Genomic DNA, 22977 nt, shown 5'->3' with positions numbered 1-22977 from the left:
AATCAATGAAATAGAAACCAAAAAAACAATAGAACAAATCAACGAAATTAGGAGTTGGTTCTTTGAAAGAATTAATAAGATTGATAAACCCCTTGCCAGACTTATCAAAAAGAAAAGAGAAAGGACCCAAATAAATAAAATCATGAATGAAAGAGGAGAGATCACAACTAACACCAAAGAAATACAGACAATTATAAGAACATACTGTGAGCAACTCTACGCCAACAAATTTGACAATCTGGAAGAAATGGATGCATTCCTAGAGACATATAAGCTACCACAACTGAACCAGGAAGAAATAGAAAGCCTGAACAGACCCATAACCAGTAAGGAGATTGAAACAGTCATCCAAAATCTCCAAACAAACAAAAGCCCAGGGCCAGACGGCTTCCCAGGGGAATTCTACCACACATTTAAAGAAGAACTAATTCCTATTCTCCTGAAACTGTTCCAAAAAATAGAAATGGAAGGAAAACTTCCAAACTCATTTTATGAGGCCAGCATCACCTTGATCCCAAAACCAGACAATGATCCCTTCAGAAATTTTTAAACCCAGAGACAGAGAGCTAGACTGATCAGTATAATACCACCCTTGATAAAAGAAAATTTTTACTTTAACAGAGTATACACTTCTTACTGAAAATTATTCCATTATAGGATCAAATTACTTGCAAGGTGTTCACAAATGTAGATCAGCAGATGAAGAGAAAAAGTTTTGGTGATTACTTGTGTTTTGAAAAGAATCACTGGAAATTATTCCACATAAGTAGAGAAGTATCATTCATTAGAAATTTTAGGATGTATATATTTTTTATATTTCCAAAGAGGATTTTTAAAAGAAATATGTTTTACCATGATATACAGAGTTTTTAATTATTAGGAAAATCTTATATTCATGAGCACCAGTGAATATATCAACATTATATAGTGTATGAAAAGGAGGAAATTTTCAAATGATTTCAAATCTCTGCTGGATAATAAAAGTGTCAGTTGATAGTTAGAATGATTTAAATATGAATGGATTCCAGAATAGTTTCAGAGTAACATTAAAATTAAAATCTACCAATCACAGATTATACTTTCTGATTAATATAAATGAGAAATTTAAAAATAGAATTTATATACACTATAAAATGTAGCAGAGAAACTGAAAAAAGATGGATGAATCTTTATGCCTTTTCATTTAATATTCAGGACATTGACAATCTATAACAATATAATAATTAGAATACTGGTAAATAATTGCTGAAAGATCTTATGTTCTAGATAGATGAGTATCATTTTGACTAGATGGAGTGTGTCAGGTAATTCTGTATGGTGATCACTATGTAAGTGATCATTATAATTTTGGATTATGAAAAAATATTTCATAAGTTAGAATGAATAGTTACTGTGGAGAAGCATTAGAAAAACTGCTAAATGATACTCAATGTCATTTTAAGTTGACACATATATATATATATATATATGCATAATATATATATGGAGAGAGAGTGAGGGAGAGAGAGAATTTACTATGTACCATGCATCAAGTACAAAGTTCTAGCATTTGTAGATGAATAAGTAAACAATCTGGTTCCCAATGTTGTAAATCTCATGTTAGTAGAAACAAACAGGAGAAAAAAATCAGTAATGTGAAAGGGCTCTCTATAGTACAAAAAGCTTTGAGCTTGAGTGAGAGGAATAGTTCAATATGATTTTTGCATAGTGTAGGGAAAATAAGTGCAAGAAAATGCAATATTAACACTAATTACAGATTTATGGCTTTTTCTCCTTTTATGCTGTGTGGTTTACCTATCTGTAACTGAAACATGGGAGTAAATTCACTTCAATCTTAAACAGTATTTTCAGAGAAGCTTTCCTTAACCTGATAAGACTTGCTTAAATTTCTTTGCAACAAAACGTCATAGTACTTTGTACTTTTTCTTTTCTTTGAAGCATAGATCACAATTTTAATTACTGAGAAAATACAAATATTTTTATTAATTTAGTGTGATTAAAAATTAATTTACTAATTCAAAGATGGAACCAAGAATGTGTTCATTCCTTTTGGGTTGGTACTTACTTGAAGACCAGAGACACAACATCTCTAGGACAAGAAAACCTCAGAGATTTAATGCCATCTCTTGCATATGCCTCTTACACTAAGACCTAACAAGGAAAATCTAGAGGAGAGAAAGGGCCACTGGTATTCTTCACAGCTCTAGACTCCATATATGGCACAAACTGATGGTGAAAGGGCAGATGTCCTCTAAGCAGCTAATACCAGACAAGTGGTTAGGCTTCCTCATCTGGTCAGGGCAGGTTCCAGCTGATATGGCAATAAAAGGACATTTGGTGCATCTAAATCTCAGTGTCCCAGAGAGAGACAAGAGGGTTTTTTATTTATATTAAGCCTCTTATTTGAATCTTTATGTGACAGTAACTCTATGTAATAGTCATTCCTTAAAATTACACAGATTAAAAGCAAACACACTCTCCTAATTCAAACAGCACTTGTGCAAAAAACAAAAATCAAGTGATCATATTAAAATAATGGCATAAATTTATTCATGATTTAAATATTCATGATTGAAGATTTATAATCTTCAACTAATTACAGGGATAATTATGTGTCCATAGTAAGAAAAAATACTACAAGATGGCATTTTCTTAGAGGGTCCCAACTCCCCCCCCCCCATAGAATATTTCCTAGGGTTCCTAACAATATATACATATTTTCTTGCCTTTTATGTAATCTTTAATCCCAATACTCTGCTTCACCCAGGTATTCCCCTTCCTCATTTAAAGAGACAATGATTTTGTCTTCATTGTCTTTGGGGATGGGGTAAGTGCTAGTATCTTCCAATTCTTTAATTCCTTTCTATTATTAATTTCTAGAAGCTCAAACTAAAGAAAATTCTAAAAATTAATCAACCAGTCAAACAAACATGGGATGTTAAAGCATAGAAGGAAAATGGATATTAATCAGGGGAAAAAAATGGGAAGAATTTTTCCAAACTAGAAAAAGATACAAATACATTACTGTTTTTCCCATCCTAGAATAGATATTTATATATCTTTCACAGATATGATCTTGTCCACTGAGATCCATACATGCTACATAACATATATTCTTTTTATTTAATATATTGACTATGATATGCAATGTAAAATATATACTACATGCTCTACAGGTAGATATTTTTATATATCTAGTATCTATCATATTCTTTGGCTCATGATATGTGTTCAGTGGTATCAGCTGAATGAATGACAGGTTCTCCTTGTTTTTATGGGTAATAAATATAATCACAAATGGATAAAGATATTGGGGCACCTGGATGGTTCAGTCAGTTAAGAGTCTGACTCTTGATTTTGGCTCAGGTCATGATCTCAGGGTTCATGGGATGGAGACCAGCATTGGGGTCCACACTGAACAGGGAGCCTGCTTGGGATTCTCTCTCTGCTCCCTCTACCTCTCCTTGCTCACTCTCTCACTCTCTCTCTTAAAAAAAAAAAAAAAAAAGATAAAGATATTAATTTGGAGCTTGTCCAGCAACATGGCAAAAGTGCTATATAAATTAAAATGTATATCATGTTCATAAGTATAAAAAACCTATTTGACTTATAGAGTCAGGGCAACTCCATCAAAATTTCTAACAGAATTCAAGAAACTTGACATGCTGAATTTAAAATTATGAAAAAATAGCAAAGGTTCAAGAATAGTTAAAACATAATCGAAGAAGACCATGTGGGGAGTGCTGCAATTTTCTCTACAATACAAAATGCTTATTTAAAGCTTTAGAAACTATTACATTGAAGTATTGTCACAGGGATGAACCATGGAGCAGAATACAGTGCTATGAAACTGATCCACACATATACTGGCATCATTATCAATACACAACAGATCAATGGAGATTGGATAATTCAAAATAAAGTTTGGGGACGTCAGAGTTTTCATATGATTTTTATGTGTATACATATTATATGTGTATATATGTGTACACACACACAAACAGATGTTTTTTACCTCACAATGTTTGAAAGTCAATTCTATATTGAATATGATATTAAAATAATATGAATAAAATTACAATATAAAAATTATATAACACGGGGTTGTGAATAATCCAGGAATCAACAAGAACTCAGGGTCCTTCCACATGGGCCCATTTTTACCTTAGGGTATGACAACAGTCCTATGTTCCAAAATGGCGGATAGAATTTCTTTCAGTACCTCTGCTTTCCAAGCAACAGGTGAAAAAAGCATGCAATACATCACAGAAAGTACCCGATATCACATCCATTTGTGGTTTGGTGGCCTAAATCTAGGCCCATGGCTACATGTTTAAGGAAGTGTAAATTATTATTATTACATAGTAATTAAAGTTGCAAAAATTGCTAATTTGCAAAAAAAATACTTCACTGATTTTATTACATTTTTTATTTTTTTAGAAAAACATATTATTTTTCTCCTTTAATAGGTTAATGCAGTAAATTAGATTAAGAGTTTGTTCACATTAAAGTATCTCAGATTTCTGGAATACAACAATGTATCCAAGATACCTTGCCTTTTTTTTTTTTTTTTTCTAATACATTGCTGGGTTTGGATCCTTGTATTTTCTTTGGAAATTTTTGCATTTATATTTATAAGTGAAAGTAGCCTGTAATTTTCTGTTATCTAGACTTTTTTAAAGTTTGAGTAGCAGGGTTATACTAAACTCACAGAATGAATTATAGATTTTCTTTTCTTTTTCCATTCTAAAAGATTTTATTCACATTGGAATCATCTGTTCCACGAAAATTTGATAAAGCTCTCTTATAAAACTCTCTGGTTCTGGGGGTATCTTGGTGGCTCCATTGGTTAAGCAACTGTGTGTGGCTCAGGTCACTATCCCAGGGTTCTGGGATTGAGCCTTCATCGGGCTCTCTGCTCAGTGGAAAGCCTGTTTCTCCCTCTGCCACTCCCCCTGCTTGTACTCTCCTGCTCTTTCTCTGTCAAATAAGTAAATAAAATCTTAAAAAACAAAAACAAAAACAAAAACCTCTGGTTCTGATCTTTTTTAGCTGGGGTTTCGACCAAATTCAATGTCTATAATGATTTGAAAAAAAAAATGGCTAGAAATTATTTGACACTCCTCCTATTAAGATTTAGGTTAAACACTACATCAAAAACTAATGATGTAGTCCATGTTGGCTAACTTAACGTAGAAACAAACAAACAAATAAACAGCCTGGGGGAGAACCTTGGGCGAGGGGCAGATTTAGGTTCTCCATTCTTTCCCCTGAGATTGTATAGATACAGACAGACTATGGTGGAAGTTTGCAGCCCAGGAGAGTTTTCTTCTTTATTACTAGAACACCTATTCTTGGATTCCCCACGTAAGAAATCCAACTACTATAAAGCTGCTATGCTGCAAAGACCATAGGTAGGTGCTTCAGTCAATGCCTAGCAGAACACGTGCTTCAGCCTCCCTGACAGCAGTGAGACACGTGAGTGAAGAAGCCAGGTTGGACTGGATCTTCTGGCTCCCCCCAGTCCAGCCCCTATTTGTTCAAGGCACCTTCAACTGCTCAAGTCATTCTAGTTAAGGCTCCACATTGCACAGAGGAGACAAGATCGTCCCCTGATGTAAACCACTCAGTCTCATAATCTTTTTTTTTTTTTTTTTACATTATATCTAACATAGGCAAAATTATTTAAAGTAAAAAAAATTTTATTTAAGGAATTTACATGTGATTCCTTCTACTCCCACTCACTGTAGTTCCTCCAAAGTCAGAATCACAGTCTTCAAAATAACCCTTTTATTTTCTTTTGAAGATTTACATTTATTTGAGAGAGAGGGAATGAGCAGAAGTGGCAGAGGGAGAGAGAAACCCAAGCAGACTCCATGTTTAGCCCCACGAAGGCTCAATCTCACGACTCTGAGATCAGGACCTGAACTGAAACCAAGAGTTGGAGGCTCAACCAACTGAGCCACCCAGGCACCCCCAAAATAGCCCTTTTAAAAAGAAATTTTGTTCATTCCACAGTTGTCACTGTCAGTCCGGTGTTCTCTTCTTTGGAATTCTTTGATCTCCCCTTGAATATGGACGTACTTCAAAAACTCCTCACCTGTAATCTTTGGGATTCAATTTCTTTACTTTAGGGCCCAGAAGTCAAATTGTAGGAAGTATCAGCCACATAATCTATGAGCAAATTAAAATGTGTAGATTTTTTTCAATCTCATTAAGTTTTGTGGTGGTTTATTAGGCAGCAATAGATAATTGGAACAAGGGCTATTCAAGCTTTGTTTCTTATATGAGGCATTTTTGCCAGATGTATTAGGCAGAAGATAGGCTAAGACACATAATTGTGGTTTAGATAAAGTAAAAGTGCTTTATATTGTTGTTTTATGTCATTAACATAAGGGCCTCAGAAAAGGACAGAACTATGTCAGTTGATCTAATGGTACAGATGGCCCAGGTTACTTCTATATTGCTACAATACCATCCTCAACAAGCAACTTTCATTTTTTTATCCAAGGTAGGTACTCCAGCTCTGGCCTCTATGCATGCATTTAATCTAGTAGGAAAAATAAAAGAGGATTTATTATTTATTTATGTAAACCTCCACTGTAATGTTACAATCCAGAAGTTTCACAAATCACTTTCACTCACATTGCATTGGCTACAATTTATTCATAGGGCTATCCCTATCAGAAAGTAGTGCTGGGGAAGACCACCTTATCTGGATACCTAGCTATCCAGATAAAATGTTTATGGTTCAGAAAAAGGGCAAAAGATTAAATGGATGCCGCATAAGTATAACATCCCCCACTCCTTTTTTTTTTCTTTTTTAGGAATTTGTCTAATTTAAACTAAGTTTCCAAATTAATGGGCATGAAGTAATTCAGATATTCGTCATCCTTACATCAACTGTAGTTATGTCTCATTTTACATTTACTTTTTATTTTGATTGTATTTCATTTAATTTCATTTTTCTTTTATTTGTATATACCTACTCCAGCTTTCTTTTGGTCTAGATTTATCTGGATTATTCCTTAAATCTTATATAAGTTTTATATGAGTATCTAGTAATGAAGACATAGCTAGAATATTTAAAGTTTATGACCTAATGTTCACGATTTTTTTAATGTCCACAATTTTTAAGTTCTTCCTATATTTTTTATTTCCTTGACTCACTGAATTTCATTCTAGATAATTTTCTATAACTATTTTCTGAACTCTAATTCTCTCTGAATCTAGTTTCATCTGCTATAAAATTCATCCAGTTTTTATTTCAATGATTATATTTTCATTTTTAGAAGTTTTGTTCCTTTTAAGATTTCTTACTTTTTTTTATAGTTATTCATTGCTCAACTTTTGTATTCTATAACTTCATACATTTTATAAATAGTTATTTTATATTCTGCAGCTGCTAATTCCAGTATCTGAATTTCTTGGATCTAAATCAAATATATCCCTCATTGTGGAATGTTTCTTTTTTATTTTAAGATTTTATTTATTTGAAGGGCACCTGGGTGGCTCAGTTGGTTAAGTGACTGCTTTCAGCTCAGGTCATGATCCTGGAGTCCTGAGATGGAGCCCCACATCAGGCTCCTTGCTCAGTGGGGAGTCTGCTTCTCCCTCTCTCTCTACCTGCAACTCTGCCTGCTTGTGTTCTCTCTCAGTCAAATAAATAAATTAAATTAAAAAAAAGATTTTATTTATTTGAGACAGAGCAAGCTAGAGAGAGGGAGAGAGAGAGAGAAAGAGAGAGAGAGAATGCACAAGCAAGGGGGAAGGCCTAGGGTGAAGCAGACTCCCTGTTGAGCAGGGAGCCCGATGCAGGACTCAGTCCTGGGACCTGGATCATGACCAGAGCCAAGACAGATGCTCAACTGACTGAGCCACCCAGGTTCCCCTGAAATGTTTCTGATTAGGTAATTTTTCTATTCTTTTCTCTTTTCACTTTTTCATTCTGCTTCTATTTTGTTGGACTTACCCTTGATAATCCTGGAGATTTAAATTTGAGTTGTTAATCTCCAGAGAGAATTTGTATTTTCCATTAATATGGGTCCACTTTAGCTCCTTTCAAAGGTTCAGACTGTATGTGTAAGTCTTATATTCAGCTCCCAACTTTGCAGGAGTCCCAGACCTACTCTCTTGATCCCAACAGTAGTACAAGCATTTGCTTCCTAGATAAAAATACTTCAGTTTTTACTATCTATTGATCTGTTTATCTGATTTCTTAATGATTTTTGTTGGTTTTTAGTCTCTGGAGATTTTCTTTATGGTGAGGTTATTAATATTTTAAAATTATGCTTTGTAAATTATTCAAGAATTTGTTGTACTGTAGGGGGCAGACTTTCCCAAGTTCCTAGTTAGATGTACTGCTGGGAAAAAAAAAAGTCCATATTATGTATTTAAGCTTGAGAATGATAATCATTTTTCTACTTGCATGGAATTATTTACAGGAGGAAAAAGAGAGTGGATATGGTATCTTGGACCTTGGAGGGAAATTGAGAATGCTTCCTGACATCAGTGTTGGCCATAATTTTTTGGATATGACACAAAAAGCACAAGCAACAAAAGCAAATAAACAAGTAGGGCTACATCAAACTAAAGAGCTTCTGTACAGCAAAGGAAACAATTAACAAAATGAAAAGGCAATCTATGAAATGGGAGAAAATATGTCCAAAAATACATTTGGTAAAGGCTAATATTCAAAAGCTATAAGGAACTCATGCAACTTAATGGCAAAATAAAAATAAAGAATCTAATTTAAAAAGGGGTATGGGGGACACCTGGGTGGCTCAGTTGGTTAAATGCCTGCCTTTGGCTCAGGTCATGATCCCAGGGTCCTGGGATTGAGTCCCACTTTGGGCTCCTTGTTCAGCAGGGAATCTGCTTCTCCCTCTGCCTGCCTCTCTCTGCTTGTGCTCTCTCTCTCTGACAAATAAATAAAATCTTAAAAAAAAAAAAAAAAAAAAAGGAAAAACAAAAGAAAAGGGGGTATAGGACCTGAATAGATATTTTCCAAATAAGACATACCAATGGCCAACAGGTACATGGAGAGTTACTCAACATCACTAATCACCCGGGAAATGCAAATCAAAATCCCAATAAGATGTCACCTCACCCCTGTTAGAATGGTTATTATCAAGAGATAAGAGACAACAAGAGTTGGTGAGGATGTGGAGCTAAGGAAACCCTTATACCTTGTGGTGGTAATATAAATTAACACAGTCACTGTGGAAAACAATGGTAATTTTCCTCAAGAAATTAAAAATAGAACAACCATATGATTCAGCAATCCATTTCTGAATATATATCCAAGGGGAATGAAACAGGGTCTCTAAGAGATACCTGCACTCCTGTATTCACTGCGCCACTATTTACAAACCCAAGATACAAACAAACAAACAAACAAACAAACCCATGTGTCCATCAACAGATAAATGGATAAAGAAAATGTGCTGTGTGTGTGTGTGTGTGTCTGTGTCTGTGTATCCCCCTATATATATGGAATATAACATGGAATATTCTTCAGAAAAAAAGAAGAAAATCTTGCCATTTGCAAGAAAGGATGAACCTGAAGGGTTCATAAGTGACATAAGCCAGACAGAGAAAGACAAATACTACATGGCCTCACTTATATGGAATCTAAAAAAATTAGTTGAATTCATAGAAGCAGAGTGGAATGTTAGTTGCCAGAGGCTGAAGATGTGGGAAGTGGGAAAAGAATACAAACTTTCAACTGAAAGATGAACAAATCCTGGGGATCTGATGTACACTATGTATACTTAGAATTTGTTGAGAGAGTTGATCTTAAGCATTCTTACCACACTCATTCCAAAAATGATAACTATGTGAGGTGATAGGTGTGTTCATTAACTTGATTGTGGTAATAATTTCAAAATATATACGTTTAACAAATTATCACATTGTACATCTTAACTATATATACTTTTATTTGTCAGGTATAACACAATAAAGCTGGGAAGAGAAAAGGAAAGTGACAACCATGTGTGCTTCTGAGTGTATGTGGTAAGTTTCTTTTTTTTATTTTTATTTATTTTTAAAATTTCTTTTCAGTGTTCTAGCATTCATTGTTTATGCATCATACCCAGTGTTCTTTGTAATACGTGCCCTCCATAATACCCACCACCAGGCTCACCCAATCTCCCACCCTCTGCCCCCCGCAAACCCTCAGATTGTTTTTCAGAGTCCATAGTCTCTCATGGTTCATTTCCCCCTCCCAATTTCCCCCAACTCCCTTCTCCTCTTCATCTCCCCATGTCCTCATGTTATTCCTTATGCTCCACAAATAAGGGAAACCATATGATAACTGACCCTCTCTGCTTGACTTATTTCACTCAGCATAATCTCTTCCAGTCCCATCCATGTTGATACAAAAGTTGGGATTCATCCTTTCTGATGGAGGCATAATACTCCATAGTATATATGGACAACATCTTTCTTATCCATTCGTCCGTTGAAGGGCATCTTGGTTCTTTCCATAGTTTGGCGACTGTGGCCATTGCTGCTATGAACATTGGGGTGCAGATGACCCTTCTTTTCACTACATCTGTATCTTTGGGGTAAATATCCAGTAGTGCAATTGCAGGGTCATAGGGTAAGTTTTTAACTGTATAAACAGAGCCATGCTTTCTATTAGAACTTACACTGAGGTATCTCAATTAATTGGGTTCTACTTCTTGCCTAAAGAAACAAATCCAATGAAATCATAAGACTCATACTACAAGTAAGATGCAGAAAAGAATATCTTTACATACCCTCAACAAGTATCAGAGTAAGCATGGAAATATAGATGGAGTGTAGGTTTTGAATAACTTTGTATGTCATATGAAAGACATAATCAAGGAAAGCAAGCAATGTAATATGTGTTAAGCACTGTGATGTACACTTTATACAATCTAGGAAATTTCATTTTCATTACAATCATATTTACATGTTTATTGTTATGGAAATTCTCTAAGGTATATCCCTAAGACATAAATTAGTTAAAAAGAAAGTAAGATAACAAAAATAGTGTCCATATAATGTAAATGATTTCTTGATACATCTTCAAATAGGTTGAGATCCTGTATGTGAACCCAAAATTAACGTTGGAGAATAGAGTGAGAATGGGAGCTAAAGAACATTGAGTTTTTTACATCCCAGTTGAAGTATGATGTGGGTCTGAAATAAGACAGAGTTTTTTGGAATATTTGGAAACATACCTGAGAGGCATTTCAAAGGCAGGCACAACAATAAATCAAGAATAAGATGGAAGTCTGACATGATTCCAAAGTTTTTTATTTCTTTTTTCTGCTCTCAAAAGAGAATGAGATTGATTCCACTTGACAGAAGGTTTAGAGTGGGACATATTTTTCTTTTTAAAAATGTTGCTTGATCACTTTAATAATAACCTGCATATCCAGGAAGTAATGTGGAATCAAGTCAGATACATTAAGATGAACAGAGATGGATTTGGAGTCCATCTGAAAAGAGATGCCTAATGAAAACAAGAAGAGTTGCCTAATGAAACAATGAGCTTGGATAAGTTTGCCAATGAAGAATATGTAAACTAAGAAGAAGAAAAAAGAGAGGGTAAAATCAGATTATGGCTTCATTTAATCAGTGGGAAATGAAAAGCATCAAGAAAATGGTCATAAAAAGTAGTCCAAAGGATGTGATTATCTAAAAAAGTGTGTTGTCACTATTCCAAGGAAAAAGAAAACATTGCAAGGAAAAAACATTGATTAATGGTAGTAAATTCTAAAAGGAGGTTTAAGACTTAGACATTTTAATGGAATTTTTATGATTGTGCTGCCTTTGATGAATAGTTTCACTAGCAAGTCATTCTAAGTTCTGTCCTTCTATTACGTGATGGGTTATATGCTATGTTCTGGAGATAGAGATGAAAATAAAACAGTCTCTGTTCTAGAAGTCCCTAATCCAGAAAAAGGAAAACATAACAATTAAATGATAAAGGTGTAGGAAACACTTCTATTTAAAATGTATCTATGGAAGCTCAAAAATTTGCCTAATGTTGAGGAATGTTAGTAAGTTTTCCATGAAGGAAGTGATATTAACTGGTGTAGGGCACTAGGCAAAAAAAGAACAGGTTCAGAGGCCTGGATTTAAAAGTCATATGGCAAGATGATGGATCCTGGGGTAGTTTGTGAGTGTATGGTAGAAACAGGAGAAATGGGAGTCAGCAAAGCTTAGGTTGGGAAGACCCACAGTGATCAGGTGTTTATAGGCTTACATTAATTGCTCAAAAAATTGAACTTGATTTTTTTCTAAGCAAGGGTGAAAAAGCTAAGGCCTTTAGGATAAATTTTAGAGCAATATTTTAAAATATTTTAAAAAGGTAACTCAGACTTGAGTGTAGATGCCAAATTGGACAGGGTGGAGCTAAGAGGCAAGACATCAGGTAGGGGATTCTGCAGTAACTGCATTAGAAGTAAATGAAGGTCAGGACTGAGGGAAACCTAAGGAAATCAAAATGGCTACAGGAATTAGAAAATGGTTAGGGGGAAAGATGTAGAAGCAATTTCAGAAATAGAATTGACAGGACTTGGTGAAAGATTATTGTTAGGTGAAGTAAAAGGATGTTAATGAAAATTTCTATATGATATTATTTTTGGGAGGAGGATATATAAATACTTGACATTTAAATAGATTTTACACTTGTGGTAAGCGTAACATAATGTATAGAGAAGGTGAATCACTATGTTTATACCCAAAATTAATATGATTTTTTGTGCCATCTATGCTCGAATAAAAAAATTTAAGAAGAAAAAATTAAAAACAAAGAAAAACAAAAAAATTCTACATCAAACTAAAATTATTTCTTTACGCTGCACAATTTTGAATAGTGGATTTATAGAACTAAGTGTCCTGATTAAAACATGACATTGTTCATGCATTTAAGTTGTTTGTTTTAGAAAGACAGTGTTTTCCAAAGTATATTTTTTTCCCACATGTCAATGGCATAACCACATACACATATGTATACACACACATAAAATAATTTCTTCTAGAGCTTATGTAAATTAACATTTACATGCAATGTAAGATAATGAAAAATGCATTTCACCATTTTGCTCATCATTATGTAATATTAGGTTTTAAAAACTAGTGTGCCAGATCTGAGAACCCAAGAGAGTTACAGGAGAGATTATCTAATAATGTGTGAATATACAAGGTTGCATTTGTGTTTGGATACACAGGAATTATTTACCAACTGAGTTGCAGGAACACATTATGCATATAATTGTGATATTCTATATATCTTATATCATTTGATATTCAAAATAAATTAAACTTGTATAACCTATGACTCATTCACAATGAATCTGTGCCTGACAGAAGAAATTAATTTGTGGTATGATTATTATTGTCTACTTCAATCTAAACATATGCCTTTGGTGCCCTATCAACATATCCAGAATATTTCAGAGTTAAATGAATTTGGTAAATCTCAGTCTGTCAGGTAGTATATTTAAGATAATGTGTAGCTGATGTAAAAGAATGCCCTGCTAGCATTGATTAATGGATCAATTTTAACCAGCAGAATTGTACCTGCCATGATTTATTTATTAACTTTTTCATTCACTAATTTAAAAATCTACTATGGGTTGGGCAATTTTTTAGAAATGAAAAGTTAGATAAAATGTAGTTCATCATGTCCAGGAATCCACTATAGCTGGAGAAAGAGAAATAAGTATTCAAATAATTATAAGAAAATGGAAAGAAATAAAATAGAAATAACTAAATTGTAATGAGAAAGCAAAGGAGGTACTGTTTGATCCTGCTTTGAGAAATGCTTGTGGTTTTAAAAACACAGACATTCATTTTTTTTTTTTTAACCTAGTTTGTAAGGCTGGTAAAAGTTAATTTCCCTTTCTTAATTCTTTTAAGGTTATATGTTCACCAGATTCCTGATACTTAATTTATCCAAAAGGAACTATAAGAGGTAGCATGATGTGTTGGAAGGAGCACCTATTTAAGAGGCTAGTTGTGGTAAACATTACATCGAATAATGTATTTACTGTCTACCTGAGTTAATAGGCACTTATAGCCATAAAAGTACCTATTTTATTCATCTCTATGGTAATCATTCCGCTTTCAAATTATACAAATAAATACATTCCCATTATCATCAAGTTGGTCCTTAATGCAAAACATGGAGATATTTTTAGTATCTTCACTCTATTCATTTCTAATAATTCTTTCTTAACTTCTACTAATGTTTTCTTCTCTAAATTCTACTCATCAAATCTGAACTTTTATCTCTGTGATGAAAAGGACAGAGTACAAAGTATTTTAGTATATTCTATGAGTAAACTGCCTAATGAAAACTTCTGACTGAAAAATTTAGTATATAGTAGTTACTTAATAGGATCCAGAGAAAAAACACAATACACATGGTTCAAATGAAGATAATTAAGTTAAGGATTTGAGTAAGTTTCAGGGAACAAACAAGTGTTACTGCATCACCCAAGACTGTCGTGAGTGGGAAACTGTTACTACTTTTAAGACTAATGAGTCAAGAAGATTATAAAATGTTATTCCACCCCAGTGAGAGCTGAAACCTTGATGAAGGGCCATCTGATAGAAATTATAGTCAACTGGCAGACACACTGTATAAGGGAGTAAACCTAGAGAACCTTTTCTTCTCACTTTCTAATATTTTGGTAGTGTCTCCCATGGGATGAGCCAACTAGTAATCAACTGATAAAGGGGCCCAATTGATTAACTTAGCTGGAATCACCCTTTCTAGGCATGGAGCAGGGCAGAAAAAATGAACATGGATCAGAGTGACAGAGCAGGGGAGAATTATCACCACAGCAACACAATGAACATTTCTGACACTGTTATTCTGAAACTTTAATTATTTTCCAACATTCCTCTGAGTACTTAACATTTTATAATTCTTTCAACCTCCCACCAACTCTATCAAGCTGGTACTATCTTTATCTTCAGGTAAGGAAATTGAGGGACAGACAGCTTAATATTCCAGGGCAGAGTACATTTTTTTCCTTTTATTTCCAAATAGGTAATATCTGTAAATCAAGAAGCTGCTTTCCTTTATATGGATACCTGACTTAGTGTTACATGAAATAGTGGTGTTAAATTTTTGAAATTACTTTTGATTTCTATTTCAGGAAACTATTATTTTCTTGTATCAATTAATACTTCTGAAACTGTGCTACACATAAATACAGCACAAACATATTTCAGGTGTGTATCAGTACTTAGCTGGAATTCATTCATTTAACATTACAGCAAATGGTAGTAAATTTTAGGTGTTGAAGTAAATTATTACTGCCAGGGGAGGAATATGATCTATTAGTCAAATGAGAGACCTTCAGATTCAATTCTTTCCCTTCCTTTCCCATGTTTTAGTTTTTATTATTATTTTTTAAATTCTTGGTGTCTACAAGTTACTTCAATACTTTACATTTTAACTTAAAGAAAACCCCATAAAACTATAATTATGATGAAATACTTATGCATTAATTCTCATTTTAAATATTTTATTCATTTTTAGATCTTGAAAGAGGTACAAGTTTACTACATCAAATTTTTAAAATACAGAAAAAAAATTAAAACAATCTAAAAATAATGATGTTACAGAGAATACCAACTCATTGATGATAAATAAAAACAGTAGATTGATCGCATTGATGGGTGTAACTGGTGGCCTGCCAATATCTGCGCTATTTGCCTAACCTTCAGTCTTTGTTTACTCTCTCTTTGAGATGGCCTTAAGACTTGTTTGGCCAACAGAATGCAGTGGAGGTGACACAGTGCCAGTTTTCAGTCTCCACCTCAAGAGATCCTATGAACTTCTTTTCTGTCTCTTGAGCCCCTGCCTCTGCCATGACACAAGCATAGCTAGCAGTCACAGTCCAGTTTACAATGAGACCCCATCAGCCCAGTATCAGAGCCCAAGCCCCAGAGGAGTGAGAGAGCTCAATTAAAGGCAACCACAGATGACTCACCAGTTGAACAATGAGACATAAATAAACTCAGCCAAGAACTCAAGAATCACACCAGCTCACCCTCTAATTCAAGAGGGTAATAAATACTTACTGTTTTAAGATATTGGTTTTTGTCATTGCTTGTTATGCAGCATTACTTTTGTAATTCATTAGTTTATTGTAATGACGCCATGAGACATTCCAAAATCAGAATTCTTGGAATCCCTGAGGAGGAGGAGAAAGAAAGAAGATTTGAAGATATAATTGAACAAATTCTCCATGAAAATTTTCCCAGTTAGGGAATGGAACAAGCGTTTGTGTCCTAGAGGCGGAAAGTTCTCCCCCCAAGATCACAGAATCTAGAAAGACCTCGAGACACCTGAGTGTGAAACAGATGAATCATAATTTTAGACAGGAACTCTTGAGAGCAGCTGTGGGGAAGAGATTCCTTACAGAGGAAGGCCCATCAGAATAACATCAGACCTGTCCACAGAAACCTGGCAAGCCAGTAAGGGCTGTCAAGACGTATTCAGGGCACTAAATGAAAAAAAAAAAAACAAAAAAAAAACATGCAGCCAAGAATACTTTATCCAGCAAGGCTGATATTCAAAATGGATGGAGAGATAATGAGATTCCAAGACCAGCAAGGTTTAAGAGTAGGTGACCACTAAGCCAGCACTACAAGAAATATTAAGGGGGGTTATATAAAATAAAAAAGAACCCAATAGTGTCATAGAACAGAAATTTACTGAGACAATCTATAGAAACAAGGACTTAACAGGCAACACAATGTCAATAAAAACTTATCTCTCAATAATGACTGTCAACATGAATGGCCTAAATGCTCCCATAAAATGGCACAGGGTTGCAGACTGGATAAAATGACAGGACCCGTCCATATGTTGTCTACAAGATACCCATTTGGAACCTAAGGATACATCCAGACTCAAAGTAAAGGGATGGAGAAGCATCTTGAATGCCAGTGGGCCTCAAAAGAAAGCTGGGGTAGTGATTCTCATATCAGATAAATTAGATTTTAAACTAAAGACTGTAGACAGAGATAAAGAAGGACACTACATCCTTCTTAAAGGATCTATCCACCAAGAAGACCTAAAAATTGTAAATATTTATGCCCCCAATATGGGAGTAGTCAACTACATAAGCCAACTGTTAATCAAGATAAAGAGTCATGCTGATATGAATACATTAATAGTAGGGGATCTTAACATGCCACTCTCAATAATAGACAGATTATCCAAGCAGAAAATCAATAAAGAAACAAGAGCACCTAATGACACATGGGACCAGATGGACCCCATAGATATATACAGAACATTCCGCCCTAAAACAACAGAATACTCATTCTTCTCAAGTGCACAAGGAACTTTTTCTAGAATAGACCACATACTGGGCCACAAATTAGGAATCAACAGATACCAAAGGATTGAGATTATTCCCTACATATTCTCAGACCACAGTGCTTTGAAACTGGAACTCAACCACAAGAAAAAGATTCGAAGGAATTCAAACACCTGGAAGCTAAAGACCACCTTGCTTAAAAATGTTTGGATCAACCAGGAAAGCAAAGAAGAACTTAAACACTTCATGGAAGCCAATGAGAATGAAGACACTTTGGTCCAAAACCTATGGGATACAGCAAAGGCGGTCATAAGGGGGAAATACATAGCCATCCAAGCCTCCCTCAAAAAAATCGAAAAATCCAGAATACACCAGCTGTCTTTACACCTTAAAGAATAGGAGAATCAACAACAAATTAAGCCAACTCCGCACACAAGAAGGGAAGTAATAAAGATTAGAGCAGATATCAATGAGATAGAAACTAGAGATACAGTAGAACACATCAACAAAACTAGAAGCTGGTTCTTTGAAAGAATCAATAAGATCGATAAACCACTGGCCAAACTAATCTAAAAGATAAGAGAGAGGACCCAAATTAATAAAATTATGAATGAAAAGAGAGAGATCACGACTAAGACCAAGGAAACAGAAACAATCATCTGAAATTATTATCAACAGCTAAATGCCGGTAAGTTAAGCAACCTAGACAAAATGGATGCATTCCTGGAAACCTATAAACTTCCAAAACTGAATCACGAAGATTGACAACCTGAATAGACCGATATCTAGTAATGAGATTGAAGCAGTGATCAAAAACGTCCCAAAAAACAAGAGTCCAGAACCTGATGGATTTTCTGGGGGAATTCTACCAAACATTCAAAGAAGAAATACTACTTATTCTCCTGAAGCTGGTTCAAAAAATAGAAACAGAAGTAAAACTTCCAGACTCGTTTTATGAAGCCAGCATTACCCTGATCCCCAAACCAGGCAAAGACCTCACCAAAAAGGAGAATTTCAGACCAATATCCCTGATGAATATGGATGCCAAGATTCTCACAAGATCCTAGCTAATACGAAACAACAGTACATTAAAACAACTATCCACCATGACCAGGTGGGATTTATCCATGGGATGCAGGGGTGGTTCAACATTTGTAAATCAATCAGTGTGATAGAACAAATCAATAAGAGAAGAGAGAAAAACCACATGGTCCTCTCAATTGATGCAGATAAAGCATTTGACAAAATACAGCATCCCTTCCTGATTAAAACACTCCAAAGTATAGGGATAGAGGGAACATTCCTCAACTTCATAAAATCTATCTATGAAAAACCCACAGTGAATATCATCCTCAATGGGAAAAAGGTTACAGCCTTCCCTTTGAGATCAGGAACAGGACAAGGATGCCCACTCTCACGACTCTTGTTCAACATAGAATTAGAAGTCCTAGCAACAGCAATCAGACAACAAAGAGAAATAAAAAGGTATTCAAATTGGCAATGAAGAAGTCAAACTCTCTCTCTTTGCAGATGACATGATGCTTTATATGGAAAACCTAAAAGACTCCACCCCCAAACTACTAGAACTCATACAGCAATTCAGTAACATGGCAGGATACAAAATCAATGTACAGAAATCAGTTGCTTTCTTATACACTAACAATGAAAATACAGAAAGGGAAATTAGAGAATCGATTCCATTTACTATAGCACCAAGAACCGTAAAATACCTGGGAATAAACCTAACCAAAGAGGTAAAGGATCTGTACTTGAGGAACTACAGAACACTCATGAAAGAAAGTGAAGAAGACACAAAAAGATGGAAGAGCATTCCATGTTCATGGATCAGAAGAATAAAAATTGTTAAAATGTCTATACTGCCTAGAGCAATCGATACTTTCAATGCCATTCTGATGAAAATTCCACCGGCATTTTTCAAAGAGCTGGAACAAACAATCCTAAAAACAATCCTAAAATTTGTATGGAACCAGGAGAGACCCTGAATTGCTAAGGAAATGCTGAAAAAAAAAAATAAAACGGGGGGCATCACGTTGCCTGATTTCAAGCTTTACTACAAAGCTGTGATCACCAAGACAGCATGTTACTGGCACAAAAACAGACACATAGACCAGTGGAACAGAGTAGAGAGCCCAGATATGGACCCTCAACTCTATGGTCAAATAATCTTCAAGAAAGTAGGAAGAAATATACACTGGAAAAAAGAGTCTCTTCAATAAATGATGCTGGGAAAATTGGACAGCTATGTATTGAAGAATGAAACTCGACCATTCTCTTACACCATACACAAAGATAAACTCGAAATGGATAAAAGATCTCAATGTGAGGCAGGAATATATCAAAATCCTAGAGGAGAACATAATCAGTAATCTCTTCGACATCGGCCATGGTCACTTCTTTCAAGACATGTCTTCAAAGACGAAACAAAAGCAAAAATGAACTTTTAGGACTTCATCAAGATCAAACGCTTCTGCACAGCAAAGGAAAGAGTCAACAAAACAAAGAGGCTACCCACGGAATGGGAGAAGATATTCACAAATGACACTACAGACAAAGGGCTGATATCCAGGATCTATAAAGAACTCCTCAAACTCGACACACACAAAACAGATAATCATGTAAAAAAAAGGGCAGAAGACATGAACAGACACTTCTCCAAAGAAGACATGAAAAAATGTTCATCATCATTAGCCATCAGGGAGATTTGAATCAAAACCACATTGAGATACCACCTTATACCAGTTAGAATGGCCAAAATTAACAAGACAGTAAACATGTGTTGGAAAGTATGTGGAGAAAGGGAAACCCTCTTACACAAGTTGGTGTAGCCATTTTGGAAAACAGTATGGAGATTCCTTAAGAAATTTAAAATAGAGCTTCCCTATGACCCTGAAATTGCACTATTGGGTATTTACCCCAAAGATACAGATGTAGTGAAAAGAAGGGCCATCTGTACCCCAATGTTCATAGCAGCAATGGCCACAGTCACCAAGGTGAAAAGAACCAAGATGCCCTTCAACGGATGAATGGATAAAGAAGATATGGTCCATATACATTATGGAGTATTATGCCTCCATCAGAAAGGATGAATACCCAACTTTTCTATCAACATGGAGGGACTGGAAGAGATTATGCTAAGTGAAATAAGTCAAGCAGAGAGAGTCAATTATCATATTGTGTCACTTACTTGTGGAGCATAAGGGACATGGGGAGGTGGAGAGGAGAAGAGAGTTGGGGGAAATTGGAGGGGGAGACAAACCATGAGAAACTGTGGACCCTGAAAAACAATCTGAGGGTTTTGGAGGGGAGGCAGATTGGGAATTGGGTGAGCCTAGTGGTGGGTATTATGGAGGGCATGTATTGCATGGAGCACTGGATGTGGTGCATAAACAATGAATTCTGGAACACTGAAAAGAAATTAAAAAAAAAAATCCAATTCTCTTCCATTAACAGCTATACCTATGGTTGGAGCAAACCAAGTAACCATGCACAATAGCCTAACTTCAAAGTCATGATAATGATGTCAAAGTGTCTGAAATGTTGCCCAACAATTCTATTTCTCTAGTCAATCTCCATTCTTCCCTGCTCTTCCTCAATAAATTCACATCTCTTTTCTTTGTAAACATCCCCCATGACCTCTCTGATAGTCACTCTTTTGATGACATTACTTCTTATTTCATTGAGAAAACAGAAGCAATCGGAAAAGATATTCCACAAAAGACCTGACACTACATTAATTTATCTATGAGCAGTGGTGTGCACATTCTTTGCCTTCCTTCTCACTACTATGAATGAACTATGCTTTATGGCCAAGGTCAACCCTTGCACTCATACAATAGATCCTATATTCTCTCATTTTCTTTAAATCATCACTCTCTTTTCAATTCATAACTTTTATTTTTCTTGTTGAGAACTAGCAACAACACAAAAACAATTTTTTTTGCATGATTCAGGTGAAAAGCCTGCTCTCAGGCCCCAGTGTTCCTAGTTTGTCAAGTTTGTCATTCTTCTGGAAGGACAACCTTAATGTAAGCATGATCGGTATTTTTAAAAAATTCACCAAAACATGGTGTGTAAAAGTTGCCTACTATTTCACTATATATATATATGTCTACATGTATACATATATATATATGTATATATATGTCATCAAATATCTTATCCATTCAATTGTTAAATGTTTATATAATTTCATTATTTTTGCTTTTATATGTAGAATTATCATATCCAGATTTTTATAACATCCCAAATTTCCTAGTAGTGAAATAATTGAATCAAAGGTTATGCACTTTTTTTAGTCTTTTGATATCATTTGTCAAAATGACTTATAAAAAGTTACACTAATTTAAATGCCACTAACAGTGTACAGTGATGCCTGATCCCTATTTTGGAGAAGACTAATTTTTCATATTTTTGCTAATGACAGGTAAAACATTCATTTGATTGCTAGAGTAATTTTTATTTTTATTTTTAGACCTGTCTTCATCCACATAAAAATGGTATTTTTGCTTTTTTTCCTGACTAAATCATAAGTGCTTCAAATATATGAATGGTGTTGACGCTCATGATACATATATGCATATATACATATATATATGCTTTATTATTATTTTTTATTTTGTGTTTTAAAATGTGGGTATTTATGATAAAAGATAACATATTTTCATATTTAGGCAATGTGGGCTCTCCAATCACATAGCCCTGGGTGTGAATTCCTGCTGTGCTATTTACCATTACAATGGGAATTAAACATAGTTTCAGTCTTCATAAATTTGTTGTGGGAATTAAATATAAGAATTCGTGTTGAGTGCTTAAGCAAATAAGAATAGTTAACAATGAAAAGGCACTTAAAATACACAGGCACTGTGCTAAGTGTTTTATGATGTTAACTCATTTAGTTCTTAAAGCAACTTTAGGAACTACATATGCTAGTTGTAGTTTACAAAGATTTATAATTTGCCCTAAATGACAATGGAAAGATGTAACAGAGATTAGAATGTGTCCTTCTAATCCCTATACTTAACTATCCCATGCAAAATGAAAGTGATTTCTTAAGCAACCACGTAGAAACAGTTTGGTTTCTTAGGCAAAAGTTTCAAGTAAGTTACCTGAGTATGAACTCCCTTGGAGTGCCTGTTACAAACACACTTTCCTGGGCTCTACCCACATCTCCTGAATCAGAATTTCCAGGTTTGTCCTGGTAATCTATAAGGTTAACTGAGAGCAAATAATTTTTCTTACTAGTTAACTTTGAGAAACACTATATTAGGTCATATACTTGTGGTCATTACCCTTCATAATGTCCTTTTGTCATTTTGTTATTGTCTAGGCATTCGGTGGGATTCAATTACACACAAAATCACTCATAACGCAGACCCACTTTTCTTCCATTTTCCATTGATTATAAACTGGTCAGCCCTTCATTCAACCTGGTTCTATCTCTATTATATTCTATAATAATTCTCAAAATTTCCTAAGCATGGATGATATTCTTTAAGATTTTATTTAAACATGGATTTTAATCATAATTTTTATTTTTATTCTTTTTTTTTTTTTTTTTTTTTTTTTTTAGAGAGGGAGAAAGAAGTGGGTAGGGGCAGATGGAGAGAAAGAGAGAGAATCTTAAGCAGGC

This window comes from Lontra canadensis, unplaced genomic scaffold (assembly GCF_010015895.1).
Source record: "Lontra canadensis isolate GAN:19392208 unplaced genomic scaffold, GSC_riverotter_1.0 scaffold19, whole genome shotgun sequence".
NCBI lineage: Eukaryota > Metazoa > Chordata > Mammalia > Carnivora > Mustelidae > Lontra > Lontra canadensis.
Note: the sequence above shows the minus strand (reverse complement) of the source record.